The sequence below is a fragment of the Sphaerodactylus townsendi genome, linkage group LG04, assembly GCF_021028975.2.
Source record: "Sphaerodactylus townsendi isolate TG3544 linkage group LG04, MPM_Stown_v2.3, whole genome shotgun sequence".
Taxonomy (NCBI): domain Eukaryota; kingdom Metazoa; phylum Chordata; class Lepidosauria; order Squamata; family Sphaerodactylidae; genus Sphaerodactylus; species Sphaerodactylus townsendi.
This window is the reverse complement of record NC_059428.1, coordinates 68,375,933-68,400,617: the sequence shown is the minus strand read 5'-3', so window position 1 is coordinate 68,400,617 and position 24,685 is coordinate 68,375,933. Positions and strand designations below refer to the sequence as shown.

At 39.9% G+C, this 24,685-nt stretch overlaps 1 protein-coding gene across 6 annotated transcripts in view; it reads left to right on the top strand.

The window, feature by feature from the left end:
* ERG (ETS transcription factor ERG) overlaps positions 1 to 24,685 on the top strand; it is a 156,456-nt gene that overhangs the window by 24,186 nt on the left and 107,585 nt on the right. The window contains exon 1 of one of the 6 annotated variants that reach the window (XM_048495145.1): positions 4,253 to 4,363. The exons of the other annotated variants lie outside the window; for them this stretch is intronic. The gene's annotated coding sequence lies outside the window, so the exon portion shown is untranslated. Of the gene's footprint in view, positions 1 to 4,252; positions 4,364 to 24,685 lie in introns of those variants that run through there. 6 annotated transcript variants of the gene reach the window in all.

The following is a 24,685-nucleotide window of genomic DNA, read 5'->3' as shown; positions in this document are numbered from 1 at the left end:
CTGTATTACGATTATAATTATTGTGTAAATTTACAGAATAAATCTCCCTACAAACAGAATTTAAAAAGCATTTTGGGGGGGGGGGGGATTTGTCAGAAGTTACAAACAATGCTACTTGTTCCCAAGTGAACAAATAAAAGCCTGAATTCAATTTGCTGTCACTCAAAAACAGTTGAGTAGGCCTTCCTACTTGATGATGTCATGAAAGCACTGGGACTGAATTACAACCTTCTGTTTACTCAAGAGTTATACAAGGTGCTAAAGAACTGGTTTGAAAAAGAAAAAGAATTAACATAATGGTTCTTCTATAGAGAAAGGAGAAGGAAAGCTCCGCATCCATCAGAGCCCCTGTTCTTATTTCATACCCAGCATTACAGAGGAGGATATTGCATGCTTTAAATTGATTTCCAAATGCACTACAGGAAAGGTTCATAACTGAGAAATAAGGTTTTGTTCTCTCCCCCCCACCTTCTGTCCCAAGACTGCCAATTAAATTATCCCATAAATCCTCCATTATAGGTAGTAAAACCTAATTTTAGATTTCCTGCCCTCTGCAGTGTCTTGCTTGATTGCTACAAGTTGGCTAGAAGTGTAAGGTTAAGATAACAATTGCAGATTTTTTTTTACACACGTGAAGACCTCTTAATGCTCAGGATTTGTTTGTGTATTTCCCTGGAAAATTTTAACTATGAGCTTCTGAATTGTTTTGTATGTTTTCAGCATACTACAGTTCTTATTGTAATAGAAAAACATTTGTAAGAGAAAGTTATTCAAACTTGCAGCTGTAGCCATAGTGATATTTCCCTTTGTGTGGGGAATATTATGCTACAATATATTTGCTAGAATACGTTTGATCAGAGGATCGAATCAAAACTTATGCTACAATACATTTGCTAGTTTTGAAGGTGGTACATGGTCCTTTTTTAGTTTAGTACAGCACATATATATAAAAGATGTGTAGCTATAAGGGGGTGTGGTGGGGTCAGGAGCACCAAGCGGGCACCGATGGGTCACGTGGGAGGTGGTAAATCACCCCAGACCCCTCCCTCTTGCCCCACCCCACCCCGCCAGGCCCCACAGAAGCCGCTGCCACACGCCCCTGCCTGGCCCCGTCAGGTAAATGGGGTGGTGCAGGGGACGGTGCAGGGTGGCAAAGACCTTGCTGCATCCCCAGTCACCCAAAAAGGCCAGCTAGGCCCTCAGGGGGCCCGGCAGAGGGCTTCCCTCCCCCATCATCTAAAAAGGCCAGCCAGGCCCACAGGCAGAGGCCTTCTCTCCCCCATAGTCACCCCTTCCCACCTTCCCCAACCCCTAGCCCCATTTTCCCCACTCCTAGACACCTCTTCCCATCTCCCCCATCCCTAGCCATCCCTTGCTACCTTCTCCAAACCCTAGCCAACCCTTGACTCCCACCCCTAGCTCAGTTGGCATTGTTCTGAGAGGTGGTGATTTTGGGGTGACAAAAATCACGAGGATCCATGTTTTCCAACCAGGTTTTTGCGCCACTGTGGCACCACAGAGCATCGGATGTGTGATCATTTGTTTTCAGACATGTTGCCAGGGGCATGAGCTGTGATGTGCTGGTGATTTGGGGTGACTAAATGCAAAAATCAGGAGGATCCTGATTTTTGGTGCTGCCTGTAGACTAAGACATGTTCTATTGTTTCATCATGGTTGCATTCCATTCCAATGCAAAAATCATATGAATTCATGACGATCTGTTTAAAATCATTTGCATCCGGCTTTTACCCAGATTTGTGAGTTGGGGCATGTTTTATAATATGACAGTGACCTTGAGATGACTTGGTGCAAAAAAACTTTGTTTGGTCATGGGGGGGCAGGAGGGCGGACACCCATCTGGTGTGGGGGGGGGCAGAAAACTCAGATTTTGCCCTGGGCTCCCTTTTCCCTAGCTACGCCTCTGATATATCTAAAACACATATATAATGCTTAGTTTCTGTGGAGTCAAGCCTCTCTTTTTATTGCCTTCATGACTTGCTTACAAACAGAACTGTATGCAGTTTTGAATCTGTGCAGTGGATGCATTCTGCATGATGTCCTTGAAGCTGTTGGTCATGCATATGTAATGTCTCTCTTAAAAGCATGTCTCTCTTAAAAGCAACTGTTGGTCATGCATATGTAATGTCTCTCTTAAAAGATGTCTCTCTTAAAAGCAACTAAGAAGTTACAACTGCTGCTTTTCCACCTGCACAGATAGTGATGTTTCTCTTCTTTCTTTGTAGATAATGTATTTTTTCTGGGTAAAAAAGCATCTGCCAATTTAATTTCAACTTCCTAGGTTGGCAGCTATTATTCCTATAAACTAATAACACCAAGGCTGTTTACCCAGAGTATTAAATATGAAATTAAGCTAGGCTTTCTTAGCCATGAACGTGTGTTCCTTTGGAAAATATAGACCTCCCCATAAAAACACACACAAAAAGAGGAAATTTACCAAGCTGTGAAGAGAGAATTTGTTCCTAACGCAGAGACAAGGTGTTCTGACAGATGATTTTTCTTTGTGGACAGAAAATAGGGGGTTTATTTGGTGATGGTGATAGCTGTTGCACAGGGTTGCAAGAACACTCATGCCCAAATTATTTCTTGTCTGTAAAGCTTGCTTGCCTTTCGGTTAACCACTAAATCAGGGGGACACCTCACATTTGTAAATCACTCATTATGGAATGTAAATATTTCAAACAATAGACAGGTTGGAAAGGTGGGTGGGGGAGGTGGTGGGAAATTTCTCTAAGAGGGAATATGTCTATCCTGCTGATTTGCACAATTGGGAACATGTGCACACTGTTCAATGTCGTGTGATTTGCAGAGTCCCCCCAGTATTTGAGACTCTTTGATGTGCTGACATAAATGTGAACTGTGAGGTCCCTGTATTCCAGATATCAGAACTGGGACCTTACCGCACCAGAAGGATAGAGTGATATAGGAAACAATATGGTTCCTTATAAGAAAAGTAGCTTTTTGGGGGTGGGGAATAAAATATGAAGAACAAGTGGTGGAGTATACTGAATTCCTATAGTTCTTCAGCAGAAATTATCACTTTGCTACAAATTGGCTATATAGAATAAGAACATAAGAAATGCTGTACTAGTTCAGCCCAGTAGTTCATCAAGTCTTGCAACCTATTTCACAGAGTGACCAACCTGCTGACCTAAAGGGCGAATAAACAGGTCACAGAGACAACAACCTTCCCCAGTAATGCCTCTCAGCACTGGTACTCAGAGATTTTTGTCCCCATAAATATGGACATTCTCTTCACTCTCAATGGCTAAAAAGTAGCCATCACTAAATCCACTGGTGGTGATTTCTCAATTTAATTGCTTGTTCAGCAAATACCGTATATACTCGTGTATAAGATGACCCTTTCAGCACATTTTTTATGCTGAAAAAGCCCCCCCTCAGCTTATATTTGGGTCGGCTTATACTCAAGTATATATGGCATTTATATACAACTGTATGTGCCCTAGTATGTGCTGATAACCTCTCACCAGCTATAGCTGAAGCTCTGTTTGGACATATAGATGATGAGGAGGAATCCAGTTTTGAAGGATTTTAACTCTTGTCTTTTAGATTGGTTGCTGATTGAGCTAAGGTTTTTGTACTTTTAAAGTTATTGTTGATACCATATTGTTTTTTTCACCCTCTTTTCCACTTACAGAGCTAGTTTACTGTTTTTCTTTGAAATAAATATTCAAAAACATTTAATCTACTTATGCCTCAATATAATTTTATTGGTATCTATTTTTATTTTTGAAATTTACCAGTAGCTGCTGCATTTCCCACCCTAGGCTTATAATCAAGTCAGTAAGTTTTCCCAGTTTTTTGTGGTAAAATTAGATGTCTCGGCTTATATTCGGGTCGGCTTACACAAGAGTATATACGCTAAGTACTTTTTGTCTTTCCTGAACTGATTACCAATCATTTTAATGCACACAAGTTGTAACCTTATAGGAGAGGGAGAAAAAGTTCTATCTACTTTTTGTACATTATGATTCATCTTATTAACTGTTATCATGGCCTTTGGTCTTTTCTAAACTGAACAGTCTACAACTATTTATCTGTTTTGTATACTAAAGGTTTTGCAACCCTTTTATTGTTCTGGACAGCCTCTTCTGCACTTACAATTTTGTAATATCTTTTTTTAGATTCAGTGACCAGAATTCCTTCCCAGGAGGACTGGAAACACTACAAAATGATGTCTCCCAATCCCAGCCCATTATGGAGATTCAGAAAGATACCATGATCAATGTTATTGAAAGCTGCTGAGAGGTTCAGGAGAATCAACATTGTTGCACTCTCAGGCCTCTTCTAGCCTTGCCCTAGTTTGCCCTCAAAGCCAAGCATGGTAAATATTTTTATTAAGTGGATTTACATGATCACGTGCTAGGAAATTTAGCTCAATCCAGAACGTTATGAACATGAAGCATGATAAATGCTACCAACTGCACAGGTGCAAAAAAGTAACAAACTCTAAAGTAGTTAGATACAATCTGGCCATGCTATCCAGTGGTGGGATTCAGCAGGTTTGCACCACTTTGGCAGAACCAGTTGTTAAAATGGTGCTTGTAAACAACCAGTTGTTAAATTACTTGAATCCCACCACCAGAACAGGTTGTTAAATTATTTGAATCCCACAACTGATGCTGTCCCTTAAGTGTACATAGTCCAAGCAAGCTAATAATTGCAAACATGAGTCAATAGTGACTGCCCAACCAATCACACAATTGACTCATGACTCCAGCTGGGTTGTTGATCCTACAAAGACCTCATAATAGCAGGCTGGACTTGGGTACTTTTTCTATTAGTGAACCTTTTAATTGAAGTCAGTCAGAATGTTATCTCAACAAAGATGGGCTTTAATTATTACTATTGGCAAAAAACACTTTGTGGGTACAGTCTAGAATGATTTTATATTGAACATGACTATTTTATTTGACTGTCTTCAAAAACTTTTCCCCCAGTGTTACAAAGTATTAATTCCTATTGAAGAATGACCAGCCAGTCCTTCTTACAGAGCCAAATATTTTTGCTATTGTTTGCTTTGCTAGTTCAGTTACAAATATATGTGAGGGATTATATTGGATCCGTATATTTAGGCCTTCTAGAGAGAATGATCTCTCCCATTCTTCATTTAAAGTGGAGGTCTAAAAAGGCTATGAGTCAGTGCAGTGTAGTGGTTAACATCAACGGACTCTAGTCTGCAGAACTGGGTTCAATGCACCACTCCTCCACTTGAAGCCTTCTGGGTGAACTTGGGCCAGCTACAGTTTTCTCAGACCTCTCTCAGCCCATGTGGAGGTAGGCAATGGCAAACCAGCTCTGTCTGTCTCTTGCTTTGAAAACCCTATAGGGTTGCTGTAAATCAGCTGTGACTTGACAGCATTTCCACTAAAAAAGCTAAAGGCTAGCTTTCTCTGGTGTTCATTAGCATAATATTGGGTGATAAGTCAATGTTGAAAGATGTGAGATGCCTGGTATTTTTCTTAGGGCATCATAATTGGAAACTAAGCCTTGGGTTGCTGGATAAAAGCTGAAAAGAATAGCTGTTCAGTTAATCATTCATTTTATAGAAGCCTTATCTAATATTGTTAAAATTTATAATGTCTCACAGTTCTTAAATGCTAATTTTATTGTTTCACAAGGTAACAATTTTGTTTGCTGATAAACATAAACATCAGACCCAATAAAATGTCATATTGTGCTAGTACTTTCACATGCATTGGATAATGCACTTTCAATTCAATTTAGCAATAGTATGTAAGTGGATTTTCCTGTGGTAACATTTTTAAAATACCAGACCTTTAATTGGTAATATTTGACAGGTCAGATTCCCAACTCCAGACACAGCTGTGACACACTGACCTTTGGAAAGCAGTGTCTCAACAGCATTGCTATTGTGCTTCCGGTATCACTAACTGATATTCAGCACTTGATTCTGTTCTTTCTGGAAGTGGAAGTATTGTTATATAGGACTTGGCTGTATGTTCCTTTGAACTCCCATGACATTTTTGTTTCATTTGAAGTGGTTATCTAAGCTGCATATTTCTTGTTATTTTTCCTTTTGAGGCCTGTTGATATTATTACTCAGAATAAAAATGGATGTAACTGAAATGTGCTCTATGTGGGGTTACCTTTGAAGACCTTCGGGACCGCATTACCCCATATGTCCCGAGTCGACCTCTGCGCTCAGCAGAGGCCAATTTACTGGAGATCCCTGGCCCCTCAATGATGCGGCTGGCCTCCACTCGGGCCAGGGCCTTTACGGCTCTGGCCCCTGCCTGGTGGAACACTCTACCACCAGCTGTCCGGGCCCTGCGGGACCTTGGAGAGTTCCGTAGGGCCTGCAAGACCGAATTGTTCCACCGGGCCTTCGGAGAGACCAGCTGAGGGTGCCCTGCTTTCATCCTCCCCCTGCTGTATAGGGTCCCTAACATCATCGGGACCCATCACTCTTCTTGGGAGGGTTGCATATGGGTTCGTGGGATACTGTTTTAGAATGAAAATTTTAAACTTTTATATATTTATGTTTATATATGCTTTTATATTGTTCACCGCCCTGAGCCCTTTTGGGATAGGGCGGTATACGAAATCAAATAATAAATAAATAAAAATAATAAAGAACATTTTGAAACTGACAGAATTTGGTAACTGCAAGCTACCAGGACCATAAATCTCGAATTTGGTATGAATTTCATTAATTACCAGTTGGTTTGTAGGTGTAATTAAAAATTCTGTTTTTAACCTTTAAAATCTTTACTGGCATGGGGGCAGAATAAAGGCCAACTTCTCCCATATGGGACTATGTGGACGTAAGTGATCTGGATAAACAATTTTCCTTCATCATCATCATACCTTTATTGGCATATCACCATTAACTTAAACATAAACATAAAAATAACTACAGCCAGAGGGGAAAATATAGTCCACCATTCCCATTCATTTAGGAGTGCAGCTTAACAACACGATTCTGTTACAGCATCATTCTGTTACAGCACCCATTACAAACATAACAACATGATTCTGTTACAGTACCAATGTTCAGTAGTGTTCAATAGAAAAAAATATTTTCTGTTGGTCAGAAAGACCCTCCCTTTTGTCTCACAAAGGGCTCAATGACTTTTTCCTAATTGTATTATAGAAAGGGCAATAAAGTAATATATGATTAACAGACTCTACAGATTTCAGACAGCATGTACATAATCTTTGTTGATTGGGAATTTTTAGGTGTCTCCCCATTGTTATTGCCAAAAGTAGAACATTACACCTAGCAAGTGAAATTGATCTTCAAAGGCTAGGGCGAAATTAAATGGTAAAGAGATTTAGCCCTTCAGTCTTTAGAGAGTGGAATAAACCATTCTCTATGTGCCTCTGTAACCTCTATCTGTGGGTTCTGTGGGGCAGAACTTGGAATGAGTTTGCAACAACAAATTAAAAAAACAAACAAAATGGTTTGCTTTCTTAACATATAACATCAACATTTAACATCACACTTCAAGGTCCTGGTCAGGTTTCACTTCAAGTCCTTCTAGTTACAGTCTTCTGATACTGCAAAGTCCAATTCTTCTTTGCAAGTGGGTTGGCTCCTGAAGACTCCAAGGGCTTGGTGAACAGGATTCAACATGATGAAGGTTTCCAGGAGAACTCTCACCCATTACAAACATAAAAAAACCTTAACAAGGTGTTGAAGGCTTATACTAATCAAGGTCCAAGTCTGGTAGCCTTGTCTCCTCCAAACTACATGAGCTCTGCAGCCTCCTCCTGCTTTGGGTCTCCACCCCTTTCTGGGTCAACCCATTCTGAGCATGGGAGTTACACCTCCACATTTAGAAGTATTGTGGATGACCAAGGTGAGCTCCTTGCCAGTGATAGTCTGGGCCTGTGGAGTGCTCTACTAAACAAGGCCATTCTTGCCCCCTCCTTGCCTTTTGCTAGCTGGTGAAATTCTTTCTCTTCCAGGATAGTTTTAGAGCATAGAGGCTAATGGCATTGTACTCCAATATTTGGCTATTATTATTATTGACTGCCAATTATTAGTAGTGAGTAATAATTGAACCTGAAATTCTGTTGGATCTTTAATGGTTCTTAGCTGGACCACCATGGCACATGGTTTTATCTACTGTTATTATTTATGTATTTATTGTTTATGTGTTATGTGAGTATTAGGCCCCTTCTGCACGGGCCAATAAATGCGGACTAACCATGGTATAAAACCTGTGTTGGGGGGGCTTCACACAGATCCTGCTCCTAATGCAGGTCCTCTCCACGATCCCCTCCAACCCGGGTTTTTCAAGAATCGCACTGTCAGCAATTCTTTAATTTTAACGTGAATTTCAGCTATGGCTGAGTGAACGGCTGCCCCAAGAAGCACTTTACTTGGCCACGCTTCCCTTTTTTTCAGTCCCCACCTCTCTTCTGCATAGTTATGGAGGGGCACAGGGACAGCAGCATGGCTGTGGAGGCCCATGCCTGCCTGGCTTTGTACCTACGCAGAGGAGGAAGGTGAGTGAAAAAAATGGGCCTCCGTGCAAAGGAAAGACGGCAACCCGCATTGCCTCCGTGGGCTCCATTCACTGCCTGCGTGGAGGCATGTGAATGCCTTGTTGGCAACACGGGTTGCTTAACCCCGACTGCAACCCGCTGTACTTTGCCTGTGCAGAAAGGCCTTAATAACAACTATGAGACATCCTGGGAATCTGTCATCAGATGGAAGGGCACAGCAATAAAGAAATTGAAATTATTAATGATTTTCTATTCTTTGGCTCAATCATCAACCAAAAGAAAGGTTACAACCAGTAAATCAGAAGGAGATTGAAACTTGAAAGGGCAGTCAAAAACAAACTACAAAAGTTCCTTAATTGGAAGGAAGTGTTGCTGGTGACCAAGAAAACTCCTACTATAGTATTCCCCCTTAGATGAAGAGTTTTATACCCTACTTTTCTCTCTTGTAAAGAGTCTCAAAGTGACTTACAATTGCCTTTCCTCCCCCCCATTCCACAACAGGCATTTTGTGAGGTAGGTGGGACTGAGATAGTTCTGAGAGAGTTGTGACTACCTCAAGGTCACCCAGCAGATTTCTTGTGAAGAACAGGGAATCAACTCTGGTTCTCCAGATTAGAGTTCTCCACTGTTAACCACTACACCACGCTGGGTCTCATGGTATGGATTACTGTGTATGGGTGTGAAAGTTGGACAATAAAGCTGACAGTTGATTTATTTGAAATTTGGTGTTAAATGAGAGTTTTATGGATACCGAGACTCAAGAGGAGATGGATTAGTGCAATAAAGGAAGCCAGAGCCTTCAGTTCACAACACCCAAGCAAGGCTGTTAATGATAGGACATTTTGGAGGTCATTAATTCATGAGTCACCATAAATCAGAAGCAACTTGATGGCAGGCAAAATGGGTTGTACTGATTTATAACCATGTAAGAATTTAAATAATTAAAAAAAACCCCAAAGTACATTTTAGAGAGACTCTCACTGGGGATTGTCATATTTATTTGAAATATATAACTGAAACTCAAAGAAGTGGTTTGTTAGTTCAGTTACACAACTGAAGAGAAAATAGGAAAACACACAAGAGAAGTCAGTATGGTTCTCACAGCCATTGTATCTAAAGCTTGGGTATTCTCTGAGCTTCAGATGCTAGGAAATATTTCCTGACCTTTAAAACAGGAACATAGTAGAATACAGTTTTCTTAACTGGAAAATTTCAACATGCTGAATGTGAAGCACATGTTTAACATTAATGATTACAATGCTGTAATATAATAAAATTGATCTCGTATCTATTAAACTATTGATCCATCTAGCTTAATAATGACTACTAACTTGCAGTTTGTCTTTCCAAGCCCTAATCTCAGGCACATAATGATGATGATAGGAACTGAACTTGGAACTAAAGTGTTTGCTCTATCACGGTATCACTGACTCTCCTAAGGAAACTGCTGTCCCTCCTAAAGTAACAAAGAACCACATGGTTCTGTTGTGTTGACTGCATATCAAAGTTAAAATAATTCACATGCCATAAAGGTGGCATTATCTTTTTTAAGTAGATGTGGAGGGTGTGTGTTGCAAAATGTTAATACAACATTTCCAGTTGACATTAGGAAATGCATTTGCAGTTATGAAAATAATTATTCTAAAGTTTTAATTAGATTTTATAGATCAGAATGTGGATATTCCTTAGCTTATGGAAGAAACTAGGACAGTCTTCAGACACTGGGAAGTAGGAAAGGCCAAAATTACGCATTCAATCAGTACCAAGCTATTTATAGAAATAATTAAGATGTACTTGAAATAAAAATCAGAACAACACTGGGAAGGCAAGAAATCAGATCATTTATTGGCAATGACTTATTCAGCAGACATGGTTTAGATGTGGGCATACCATATTTCAGTTTTCTGCAATACATATTAACATTTTCATTAATAAGTCTGGTTTAAAATGGCAATGGAAAAACCAGCCTTTGTGATAAACTTCATAGAAGAATTTTTGCAATAAAATGAATACTTATTGAAAGTGGCTTTTCTTTTAAAATGTCTGATGTTTGTACAGCTGTTATTTTTTCCCTTTTAAAGTTCATACATTTGAAACAGAGGTGCCAACATTAAAAAATGAATAGAACTAAGGAGTTTATGCCAAAGAATAACATGGATGAAAATCATGAAGTAGTATAAATAAAAAAGATTCCAAGAATGTCCGGTCTAGTGCCTTTCTACTAATATTACATGAGCGCTTTGCAATGATAGCAATTTAAAAAATCATTTTTATTTTTACAAATTTTGGTGCTGTAGTGGCTTAGCGATGAAGGCTGCTATCTTTATCTTTTAATTAATGGGTGTGAAACAATAGATCACAGCAGTCCAATTTTGTTGTGTGAGTAGCTACTATTTTAAAAAAATTCTGCAACTTCAAGAAAGTTGTAGAAGTGTTTTGTTAATTTGCATGAGTTCTCTCCAAAAGTGTGGAACTTGTATTTCCTTTCCTATACAAATCACAACTTTTTGGAAACATGTTGTTAAAATAATGGAGAAATATTAAAATGTAGTATGATAATACATGCCAAGGTTCATATTACTTCATCCGAATCCCTGAATCCTTCCTGTTTTGGGTAGCTGGCACTGAAATGTAAGTATACCTTGGTTTGGTCATATGTTGTAGACTTTTGTAGAATTATGTGTTCATTTTGATTCATAAGGGATATTAACTGATAGTAAGGGATGTAGTGCAGTGGTAATCATAAATAGTCTAGGCTTAGTGTTGCCAACCTTCAGGCAGTGGCTGGAGAGTTCCTGGGTTTACAACTGACCTCCAGAAGACAAAGATCAGTGCCTGGAGAAAATGGTAACTTTGGAAGGTAGACATTATGGCATGATACCCTGTTGAAGTCCCTTCCCCATAGGATTGCCACTCTCCAGGTGGTGCTGGAGATCTCTCCCTGTTACAACTGATCTCCAGGCAACAGAGATTAGTTCATCTGAGAAAGTGGCCATTTTGGAAGGTGGATTCTATGGCATTGAAGTCCTTTCCCTCACCAAACCACACCATCATCAGGCTTCACCCACCCTCCCACCCCAAATCTCCAGGTATTTCCCAACCTATCCAGGTATTTCCCAATCCTATCCAGGAAAGTCCATTAGGAAAAAAACCTAGCAAAAATGGGTGTTTAACTTAAAGTGAAGGACAATGTTCCCTGAATGTTCAGTTCACTGAAAATATATGAAATCAAATTCTGTTGTACTCACTCTAAGGTAAAGGGATCATAATTACTGGAGGCAGGACAAATCTTCAACCTGTCTCAATGGGAGGTCACCTCCTTTTTCAGTTCTCTTCCTGCCTTGGGTTGAGAATGGCACCTGCAGAGAGCACAAACGTCTTAGCTAATTACAAGCCTTCTTTTGTTGTCCATTTCCTCAACTTTGTCAGTTGCAATCTCCTTGTTGGGGTCCCCGTCGTAATCATGATTGGAGTGTATCTCTTGTTGGCATTCCCACTCCCCCCACAATTCATCATAGTTGCTGGCTATCATCGATTCTACTGTCCATTCCAGTCCACAGCTCCTCCATTGTCTGAAGAGCTCCTCTTCACTGTCTTTGGCAGATATTCATCTCCCTCGTTAAACAAGGGCAAAGTGGATAGGAGCAAGGGTTGCAGCAACCATGTCTGACCTTCCCCAGGATGTTGCTGCTTTAGCTAAAGCAAGCATCTCTCCTTTCCTCCTTGGCCAGATATTGTAACCTGCTGAAATTTATCCTCCTAATCCTTCAGCTAGCCCCAGCCCCAAACCCCTGACCTCACTACCTCTGCCACCACCTAAGCCAGGGGTTGGACTGCCACTCCTTTAAGTTGCATTCTCCAACCAGACTGGCCCTCTTCCTTCCCTTCCTGGTCCTCTTTCTGTATGAAATTCTGCCAGGCTATTGCCTCCTTGGTGCTATGCTGGAATGGGTCCTTGGCTTTCACTTCTGGACTATTGTTGGTGGTAGTGAGGGCTGCTGCGCTAACATCTGGCCTTGGTTAAGGTTTTTCTTCATCCTACTGCAGGGGTGGCCAACCTATCGCACTCCAGATGTTCATGGACTACAATTCCCATCAGCCAATTGGCCATGCTGGCAGGGGCTGATGGGAATTGTAGTCCATGAACATCTGGGGTACCATAGGTTGGCCACCCCTGTCCTACTGCCTAGTGCCTGATGTTTTGCCAGGTGATGATCCCACCCCTGGTGATTACAGCCCTGCAGTTTCTGAGAGAGACATTGGGGCTTGTTTCTTGTTGAGAAGCCTGGGATGCTCTGCAGCATTTGCACTGCATCTTCCTCCCTGGCTGGAATCTTTGCCAAGTGAGTGGGAAGGAGGGGTTTGTGCAATGTCAAACCTGGCAACAGTGATGTCCTGCTCAACTGTAAAACCATTGAGCATGTTGTGGAAGCTGCAGTATGAGGTGCTGTTGCCCCCAGACTGTACAGTTTGTGTGTGTGTGTATCTGCTCTCTCTGTGTATATATATTCTCTGAAGGTTTGGTGGTTTTTTACAAGAAATGTACAAACCTCTGAACCCTGTTCTTGGTACCTTGTTCATTTGTATATGTATCCGGTAACAGGATAAGCACTGGCGACAAATCATTATCCAAAACTTCCAGACCGTGCTCAGATAGACAGTCATATCCCTGAAATATGGAAACAAGTCATTGCAGATAAATGTGTCAGATGTGACTCAAAGATCTCCTTTCTTCTCTCCTTCCTTGAATTTCATTCTAACCACATTTGTAAGTGGCTAGAATTGAAGAGATGTCGCCTGGGGAATTCCAGGTCTGCCTTGAGAACTCAGAGATCCAGAAACAACTGTATTGCATTCCACTTTGATGCATAATATAAGTTATACAGCTTTGCATAATAATGTGGCCTTTCAGAAAAAAAAGAGAAGAAAAGAGGCATCAGCCTAATAGTGACCTTTACAAGTTGCTGGCTAAAGTTCTTACAGTGGAAGAAACAATTTCAGTACAATTTCCTCCCATAAGATGTGAGGGTTAGAATTTAAATAGTCCAACAGATTTATCTAGCTTGCTGTGTGGAAATGTGACTTCCCCACACACATCTGCATTCTAGACAGGGGTTTAGAGAGCATCTGCTACACAGATGTATTCCCCCAGAAAACTCTCGGAATATGGCAGGAGTGGAAGAGGCTCCTGCATGACTGAACTCATTCATACAGATAAATGAGAAGAGAATAAACTATTGATATACAATACTTAATCACCCTTAGAAGACAGAATTAAAGATTTCTGAAGGGTTCACTTTTCACAGATATTGGAATGTACTATATTTTATCTTTAAGGTAGTTTATTACTTATACTGCTGTTTATTTAGATAGGTGAGTTGAAGCAAGAAGGCTGAATGTGTAGAACTTAGAATAGCTGCTGTACTGGAAATAATCATTCCAGTGGAGAGGCAATGTTTCACAAAAGTTTCTTTCAGAGCTCCCTCAAAGTTCCCAGTTTTTCTCAGAAGAGAGAATAATTTTTCCTGAAATTTTGCTCCCCCACTCCAGGTCTTTATCTGTCTAGGACTTAGGACCGCCAACCTCCAAATAGTGCCAGGAGATCTCAGAATTAAAACTGATAAATACAATACAATATGATACGATACAATACAATAAACCTTTATTGGCATAACATGTTGAGGTATGAATAACACAAATACTGAATTTAAAGAAAATTATACTTGCCATCTATGGATAGTTATACATACCAGCATCAACAGATCATTTATAAAAACAGATAACGTGAATTAAAAATGTAACAGTTAGTTTGGATGTAAAACAAAAAGTTTATAAAACAGAAGAATTATGAGTCAAGGTATAATTCAGTTAAGATTAAAATCTGAGTTTAACATATTTGTTGCAGATCCCTAGTCTCAACATATTTTCAAAAAAGATAGAACCTTCCCCACGATCTGTCTAAGGAGGTATATAATAATTAATAATACAGACTAATTGCATTTTGATATAGAAATTGCAACAGATAACAGTTAACTTCTTAAATCCTCATTCTGGAATGTAACAGGGGTACCAAAGATGGAAAATATTGCACATTTAGATATGGTTTTATATTTGTTTGAAGATCATTTTGAATTTGAGTTTGAATTCAGTGACTTTTGGTAGACATGTTTATGTCATATTGTATTTTGAGAAGATAGAATGTAATCTGTAACATTATGTTTCTCTTAAGGACATGACCTGCAACAAGTAGTGGGCTATTCTCCCTAGAGTGGGAGGATCATTACTGTTCAGTAATTTAACCATACATACTTTGGGAGGAACTTTATCCAAAATCGGTAATAATAGGGCTTCCCTCAGTGGGTTATTTTAGGGCAATGACATAAAATGTGCTCCAAAGCTTCTAAGGATAGCACCGCATATGGAGTACAATGCGGGACTCCGAATATTTTATAAAGAAATGCTGACTGTACCATTTCTATCGCACTGCACCAGGTGGCTATCCATATCGGAACCCCATAGAAGAGTTGCTGCAAGACTTTGGCTCGAAAAACCTTTAAGGCAGAAGGAATGTGTTCTGCCCTTTGGAGTGGAAAAAATTACTTACCATGTTTATAGCAGCGGTATAGCCCTTCACCGCTGTATTTCTATGGTGTACCCACTTAGTGTTAGATTGAAGGTGGATCCCTAGGTATTTAAAAGATTTAACCTGTTCAATGTCCTTTCCATGTATAGACCATTTATGTAGTTTGAGTTTGTTAAAAAAGACCATGATTTTGGTTTTCGTAGTATTTATGCTTAAACTGTTGATGGTGCAATAATCTGCACATTTTGACATGAGACGATTAAGACCTGCTCTAGTTCTTGAGAGCAGGATCACATCATCATCATAGAGCAAGATGGGAATTGAGATGTTACCTAGCACAGGACAAAATGCGTTTATTGCTTTTAGAGATGGAGCCAAATCATTTAGGAACAGTTTAAACAACGTAGGGGCCAAGATACAGCCTTGTTTAACACCAGTTGTAGTTATGATTTTAGGGTTTCAAAGCTTCGGTCACTGGATTTAAGTATCCAAAACTTTGTCTGACTTTGTTATGAGTATATAAGTGGAGACCTGCAAGAAACTTACAGAGCAGTTGCATCCATTCCTTATTTCTTCCATTGTTCTTCCTTCTTCTCTAAAAACCTTCCCCATCATTTTCACCCCTACCCTTCTGTCAATCTTCTTTTTCTCTCATTCTCCCCATCCCATATCTGTTAACCTACTCTCTCTCCTTTTGCCCCCACATGCCTTATCCATTCATCTGCCCTTTCCCTTCTTTGTAAACCTATCTTTATATTTCCCTCATTTCTTTGCCTTCCCCTATTTTCCAACCTCCTTCCCCCATTGCTGCTGTCAGACTGGCATAGGTTACAGACCCCCGCCCCCACAATCCCTTATTACCAGCTCAGTATGAGGACCTGTGTTTCCCTATCATATTCCCTAGGTGACTGTTCAGTGTGTGTATGGGGGTGGAGGTGGGGGGGTGGAGCGAGAACTCAATGAACCCTCCAGTTCCTTTCCCGTGGGTGAGCTTGCTGAATCAGCAGTGGCAGCAGGAACTCCTGTGCCTCGTGATTCTTCTCAGTGCACTTTACTGTCCCCCCCTGTATTTTTTAAGATGTCAGTTTTTTTCTGCAGATACATCTGTTTTATGTAAGTGTGGCCCCAGTATGCATATTTAGATATCCATAGATGGGAGCCATGCTTCAGACATAGACAAATGGGTCCACAAGAAACTTGCAGAAATAGGCATCCACCTTTGCCTCCTCCCCTCTCTTCCTGCTTCTTTCAGTCTCTCCCTCTTTCTTCCTCCTGCCATCCCTTTTCTTACTTTCACCTTCATGCTTTCATTTTCTCTTTCTGCATCACATTCCATCACTCTTTCTCTCTTTCTGCCATCCTGCTGCATCACTCTCTCTTTTTGCCCTGCATCACTCCTGCCCTCCCATCTACTTCCTCTCCCAGTTCTACAGCTGCAGCCCAGTTTCTCACCTGCTTTCTTTCCTCCCACAGCACCAGTGGTGGCAGTGGCTCTCCCAGAATTACAACAGATCTCCCAATTACAAAGATCAGTTTCCTTTAGAGTTGCCACCTTCAGGTTGAGAAATGCTTGAGATTTGGGGGTGGAACCTTGGGAGGGTGACGTTAGGGGGGGGAAGTGATATATAATGATATAATACTGATATAATGCCATCGGAGTCCACCCTCCAAAGCAGCCATTTTCTCCAGGTGGATCTCTCACCTGGATGTCGGGAACACTAGTTGGCTGCTTTGGAAGGTGGAGTCTATGGCATTATACCCTGCTGAGGGCCCTCCCCAGGCTCCATCCCTCAATTCTCCAGGAATTTGCCAGCCTAGAGTTTGTAAACCCTATTTCCTTCCCATTCAACAGTGAACCTAGCTTTATCTGCCTGTCTTAATTTTTTGTTGGTATTTGGCAAGTGCCAGCCACACAATTCAGTCATGAAAGAGTTAATGCTGTGCATACTAATTAGTTAACAAGGTCAGAGGTGTATGACTAGTCAATTGATCAGGCACTGGCCAGAGACATCCAGCATGACTTGCATGCCAGGGCTAACATAGGACAAAGGTTATATAGATAACTTTGTCTTCTTTGTGTTACTCTGTTAGTATGTGAGTCCATGTGCACGTGTGTTATACACCATGTGATAGCTAGAGGTAATGTAGTTAGCCAATTAGTGAGTAATTTGTTGTTTTAAATACAAGTTACCTTTCCCTTGTCGTTAAGTGCATCTTTTCTTATAAAAGCAACTGACTCTGCTCATTTGCGTAACTCTGCTGACCAAGGCTTTTCTATAATATTTACTATATTTTTTCCATCTCCTCCTGCCCTACAGTCTTTACCTTGGAAAACATCAGTTTTTCTCCACAGTGAGATGAAAGCAGCTTACATTATTCTCCTCTCTTCCCTTGTATTGGCACAGTTGTTGGCAGAGTGCTAGTTATACAGAGAAGTGGTGGACTCACTAATTAAATGCTCAGTTAAATGCTTATTAGAGAACTATATTTCAGATAGGAAAGCTGGTAGACAAGATAGCCTTCAGCTACCTTGCTAGCTAGGGAAGGAGGGAGAAGATACTTCTGAGATGAAGGAAGAAAATAGACCTGAGATTATCAATCTAGGGACAGGCAAGAGGTGACACAAAAGGATGGAAGGATCTCTAACAGCTGATCACTTGCCTGCCCCTTGCTGGGTCGTCTTCTGAGGGTTTTTTTTTTTGCATGCTAGACATTGCTACTTACAACAACAACAACAATCCTGTAAGATAGATTAGGCGTAAGATCTGTTACTGGTACAAAATCACCCTGTACATTTCCACAGCATGATGGAGATTTGAACCTGGATCTTGGAGACCCTGCTTTGAAGCTGTAACCAGTATACCACACTGGCTTTCACAGTGTGGCTGCTGTTGAACAGTAACAGGTAGCCATATCTCATTGAGTCATGCAAATCAGGTGGTATGAAGTCACTCAGACTTTGATATTTTTGCATTTTTTAAAAAAAGCCAATCTATTTTTTTCAATTTCAGACTTTTTTTCCTGCAAACCTGGAGCTCTTTTCACATTTGTAGAAGGATCTGTTGTGCCTTTTCACAGCTCTAGTCAGTGTATTTAAGTCTCTAAGGATTTGGCCAACTTCACTATTAGAATATAAGTTGATGATACTGTTATAGCAGGAATGGGAGAAAGGCAAAGGTGGGATCCAGCAGGTTCTCACAGGTTCCCAAGAGTAGGTTACTAATTATTTGTATGTGCCAAGAGGGGGTTACAAATTGGTGATTTTGCCACGTGATTTTTACCTTAGCTAAGCCCCTCATCTCAGCAGTAGCGTGTAGAACTGGAAGCAGTCTAGCAGGAGGTGCACCGGCGTGTGTGGCAGCCTGCGCCTGCGTGTATTCATTTCCCGCCCAAGGACCGGCGCAGCGGCTGCGTCCTTGCCACATCCCCGCCCAGGAATGCCCCGCCCCCAGAATGCCCATCCATGCCCCGTCGTGCCCCACCCAGCCCCATTGGCGCTACGCCACAGTTTGAATCCCACCACCATGGGAACCTGTTACTAAAATTTTTGGATCCCACCACTGGAGAAAGGGCCTTTGCTGGCTGAGAAACCTCTTTAGACCAAGGATTCCTGGAAAGCAGCCACTGTTCTTGGTCCTTATGAGAACATCTAGACTGACTCACAGTGAAGGCGTCCTTCTGAAGCAATCACTGACCAATGCACATTCTCTATTAGTTCCTGTTTGGAAGAATTCATATTAAAAAGTTTGCATGAGTCTTCATAGTGCCTTGTTTTCCACATTTTCCCCAGAGTCTACTGTTGTTTTTAACATCCAGAAATACAGTGTATATTTTCCTCTTGATTCCTAAACACACATTATTGAAACATAGATTTCTGAAGAGAAACCCAGCTTGCTCTGTAACTACAGTTTCATTAGCTTTAATCTATTGCAGCAAACTAACAATTGATTGGACACTAAGTATACTTAACTTGTGGTAAGATCTTGGACTGTAGTTTATACCAGCTCAAAATAAAGAATAGGGTAGAAATTACAGGATGGAACAAGTGCAGTTGGTTTTTGTATCTACAGTTGACAGAGAGATGGAAGATAGATATTAAGAATTACCAATTTGCCAGGCAGGGGTCAGTATGGGGAAAAATTCTGTCAGAAGGATGCTCATTTCATTAAATTTATGTATAGAAATAATAAAAGAAGCTATGATCCATTGGGTGGAAAATATTGGTCTTACAATAAATCTAGAAGAATGAGGAAAGGCTTGGAACTATGGAACAAAAATTTATGTTTGTGTAAAACTTAAACAAAAATGTTATAAAATGTTCTGCAGAACTTATCTAACACTGAAAAAACTTCCCCTAATATATAAATCAGTATCCCCCATGCGTTGGAATTGTCATAGAAAAGTAGGATCTTTCTTCCACGTGTGGTGGGTATGTAAATAAGCTAAAATATTCTGGATGATGATTTATATATTGATTAAAATATTATTAGAGTTGAGTTTTAAACTGGAAATATTTCTATTAAACATGGTGAGAACAGAAAAACAGAAACAGGATAAAATGTTATTATTTATGGTTACAGCTGCCAGATTGCTATATACTCTTTCCCTTACTATTATACCTGAAAACAAGGTATCTTGAACTATCTGTCTCTGGCCAACCCCATTGCCTGATGCATCATACATCTCACAAGTTTGGAAAGATGTTGTTCAGCACCAGAGGGTGCTTCTTCATAACCACACCCTCAGCACAACCAGTGATGCACTGCTCCAGACATACCCTCCACCACATGGATGTCTCAGGTGCTTGCTGTTAATCCCTACCTCTGATGTTAAAATATTATGAACATCAGACCTAGCTTTCACACAGAGCAGATGAGGAGATAAATTTGTGATTGTGTGTGTGTCTCAAGTGCAGTTAAGTTTCTTCCAAATTATGGTGACCCTACAAATTAATAACCTTCAAAATGTCCTGTCATTAACAGCTTTGCTAAGGTCTTGCAGACTGGGAGCCAAGCCTTCCTTTATTGAGTCCAAGTTTTTTCGCAACCTTCTTGGACTACCAACTGTATTGCATATGTCAGTCTATGCCTAGAAATGGGTTTAAATCTCATGACAACGAGAGTCTGGAAATCAGCTTTGAAATTTTGGGTGCACCTCCATCATAATGCAAGGCCAGCCAGGTTAACGTGGCACATGCTTGTTGATTCATACTGCTCCAGATGGTACCAACAAATTACAAATTATATTATAACCTTAGGTTTTTCTGTGGAATTTTTTTCCAACTTGGATGAGATCAGTACCTTTCGCATCTTAAAACAAAGAGTCCTTGATTTGGAAAGTCAAAAACTGCTATCTAAAACTAACAGGCCTTCCTTATTGTTGAGCTATGGACTTCCTCCACCTGATGGATCCCTTCCAGCCTACATTAAAAATCTCTCATCCCCACTACTGAGACGCTGCAAGCCTGTCTAAATACACTCCCCTTTGCAGTTCTCCATGACAGATTTCTTCAGGTCTTGTTACAAGCAAGAACGTGTCAATGTTCGCTCAACCAAGTAGAAATAACTGCTCATATACTCTTGTACTGTTCTCGCTATACAGAATTCAGGAGTCTTCACATTGAACCTCATATTAATTCACGTCTTGCCATTTTTGACCAAGACAAGATATGTCTGCTCCTGAATGATCGCTGCACTAAAAGAACTGCAGACGTTTCAAAGTTTTTGGTGACAGCTTTATCACCAAAAATCTGCTCATTCCTGTTGATCACCCATTAACTTTTGTTGTTGTTGTTGTTGTTAGTCTGATTGTTATTTTATCAATGCCTAATAAAGGTAATGAAATGAAAATGAATCAATCTATCTCAAAAATTGGTGGCTAGACTATTCCAAGCACACTGTATTTTAAAACTTTTTTGTGCTTTTTATATGTGCAAGGGTACTCATTCACATCAAAAAGATAGTAAGGCTAGAACTTTTCTCCCTATCATCTATGAGCAGGAATTTTTGTTTCTTTTGGTATAGAACAGTATGCAGTCATATGTGCTCCTTCTAGTAGTATGAATTGGTAGAATCCAGGCACAATTTTATCATTTCATCTGTGTGAGAACTATCACTATGTCACTAGTAACGGTTTTGGGATTTAGGGAGCTTCACTGTTCTTCATAGTTCCATGACCATGGCCCTAAAAATAGTCCCTGAATTTTCTTGTTAAATGTGTGTGTGTGTGTATGTGTGTGTATGAGGGAGGGAGGGAGGGAGGAAGAGAGAGTGAGAGAGAGAGAACTCTATTCAAAGTTCTTTGCTCTGTAGTAGAACTTTATATTTCAGGCAGGCAAACAAAGGTGTACTTTAGTGGTGGTATGCATTATATCTGCCTTCTCTAGATAATGGTCTTAACATGCTTCTTCCTTGCTCCTGCTCTTTTCATCAAACCATGATGGTCTTCTTGTTCTGGAAAAGAGCTTGTTACTAAATGTAAAAAAAAGGTCAGATTAATGTTAATAGGATTGTTTGTCTGATGAAGTCTGCAATTTAAAGGTGTTTCTAATTAACTGTGAAACAGCACTGAGTCTGATGTAATTTCACCTTATTGTCCTACACTGTTTGCTTGCAGTATTCTCACAGCATATCTCAGATAGATGCATATTAGAACAAAGAAGTAAGTCAGGAAAGATGAGTTATGACTCTCGTCTAGTCTAATGAGGTCCAAGGCTCTATCCCAGGGGAATACCTTACTCATCATAGAAGGTACACATTTCTTTAAAGAATAGCGAAGAATAAATTTGCAGCAAAACCTCCTGGAAAATGTTTATTTAGAGTCTTGATTGCTGAAATATTTGCCTAAGCTTGAGACATGGAAATGTGCAATGCTTATTCTTCAAGGCTCTGGTTAGAGTGTTAATTCTCAAAAAACAAAACACTCTCCCCAATAACTTTTTATATCCTCCAAATAAAAATAGAGACCAGTCATTTTCCAGGCTCTGAAATCTGCTATTCTGAACATTATAACTTCTGGATCATCACAATTTGTTCAATTGTGAAAAAAGCTAAATTTGACTTAGGGGGGTCCTTGTACAATCGGGAGATTTGATGTTGGACACAAGTGGAGATTATAAAATTTTGCCAAAGAAATTGTATAGAACTAGTGCATTGCACTCATTTGCATACACTTCTGTTCTAGTGAAATACTGTGGTAACTTACTGGAATTTCCAACAAGGGTACAATTATATATGAACATGAGATCCATACTCCTCCTGAAGACTAGCAATAAGGGTTGGCTCATAATGCTAAAGATTGTTGCTTTCATTCCTTTTTCTTTTATCCTTTCTGACTATATTGCTGCTAATACCAAAGATCTTTGCACACATCACCCTGTGACCTCAGTGTCAGTGCAGCAATAGATCTTCCCCCTCCTTGCCATAATGACCAAATAACATAGAAAGTGGAATAGGTAGGTGAAGAAGGCCTGTCATCTTTCCAGGGAATATTTTAGTCAGCAGAACTAAAAATGGATAGAGATGTCTCTAGCTGCCTGGTTCAAATTACTCAGCCAAAGTTTCCAACAACTCTGCTTTTCCCTCTTATTCAAGCTCCAAAGATTTCTGGCAACTCAGAGTAGAGATTTTCAACCATTCAAAGTGCCAACTGTTACTTTAACAGCCCCTCTAGATTTTCTTTCAGTCAGCCAGTCTCCACAGCAGACTGCCTCTTTTTAACAGGGTTCACTCCATTTGGGCATGGTCACTGGAATCCAAAGCCCAGGGTTGATATTGTACTGCTGGGAAGTCTGCCAATTTTGGTGAGAGGGACTTTTAATGGGTGCATCCTTCCCCCACTTTTTTTCTAAAGGAGCAGTAGTTTATCTTGTGGCTTGCCTTTTAAAATACCTTTTTTTTTTTAAGATGCAGAATCTCTTTAAGATTTTCTTTGTCATGTTTTTTCCAATGACTGTAAAAAAATTCCATAGGATGACTGAGAAAATGAAATAATAACCATGCAAAAGTGTGTCTAGCTCCTGTTTCTAAGCATATTATGTCAGCCTCAGTTAAATTTGCCATTTTCCAATTCATAGAGTTCTAATGTTTTAACGTACGATATTTTAGGAACTAAGTATAATCATTCTACAAAAGATTATTGGTAGTGTTTTAATCCAGGAAGGATTTTGCTATTATAAAATCATTTTCATTAATTTCCAAACCAATCAATATTTAATGAAAAAGCACGATGATATTTGTTTCTGTACCAAAATGTGACATTTCATGCAGCAAGAGAGTGGGAGTTTTGCCTGAGTAATGGATGTTGATCTAGGTCTTAAAATGTAAGGTTTTCCATTGATTCTATTCAGAGGTCAAATATAGAAAGAGCCAAGTTATAGAAAGTTCACTGAGCGAATAACTTTCTGTCTTCAAGCTACTGCATCCATACAATCCATTCCATTGATATTAGTAAATAATAATGATTGGCAAGCTTCCAATGTCTTGGAATTTGAGCTTTCTTCATGAGTACTAAAATAGCCAGTGTGTTTTAGTGGTTCAGAGTGTTGGACTGGTTTCTGGGAGGCTTGGGTTTGAATTCCATTTCATGCCACAGCAGAGTGCTGGGTGACCTTGGGCCAGACACACAGTCTAAGCCCAACTTTCCTTACAGGGTTTTTGTGAGGAGAAAATGGAGAAGAGAATACTGTAGCTACCTGGAGTCCTCCTTGTGGACAAAGGTGGGTTATAAATAAATAAATAAATAAATAAAATAGAAAACCTGTTTTCTGAGAATTCTTATCTGGTTTATAACCTTGTTATTTGTACTCTGACATGGCCATGCATGTGCATACTATTATATTATTCCATGGAAATTGTGGATTAGTTTAATATGCATATACCTACTGAAGGTGCTAACCATGACTGACAGACAGCTCCCCAAACTCCCCCCTCCCCCGCACCCAAACTGGTATGGGATAGTCCTGGATGAGAAAAAGCAAGCACAAAAACAAGTAAATAACATTCAATATAATGTAAGTGTAAAAGATTTTTGCCAATTGAAGGTTGGATGAGCTGTTCATAAAATTTCAGAGCAATTTATGACAGGAGAGTTAAAATGCAGAATTTTTGTGCATGTAAAAAGTAGCTAGTTTTGGATATCTGATCTGTGATTGCTCCTGCACAGAATCTCATTTCACATCCTTGAAATAGGGAGGAAATACTAGGGCAGTTAGTTTTTATTTATTTAAGCAAGCGTTATGAGATGAATGGATGACTTTCATTTCAGGATGAATCTTTTCAAGAAGAACTTGACATTTTTGAAAAGTTAGGTAAAAGCCAATGTGATATAGTAATTGAGAGCGTTGGACTAGTATCTGGAAAACCCAGGTTTGAGTCCATACCCACACCATGGGATATCACTGAGTGACCTTGGTCTAGTCTCACTCTCTTAGCCTAACCTACCTCATAAGGTTGTTGTGAGGGTACAGTGGAGGAAAGGAGAATTATGTAAGGTGCTTAGGTCCCCCATTGGGGGAAAAAGTGAAGTATAAGTTTATTTAAAAAATAAAAAAACTGAAGCAATAGGGAGGAAAATTCACGAGTGTAT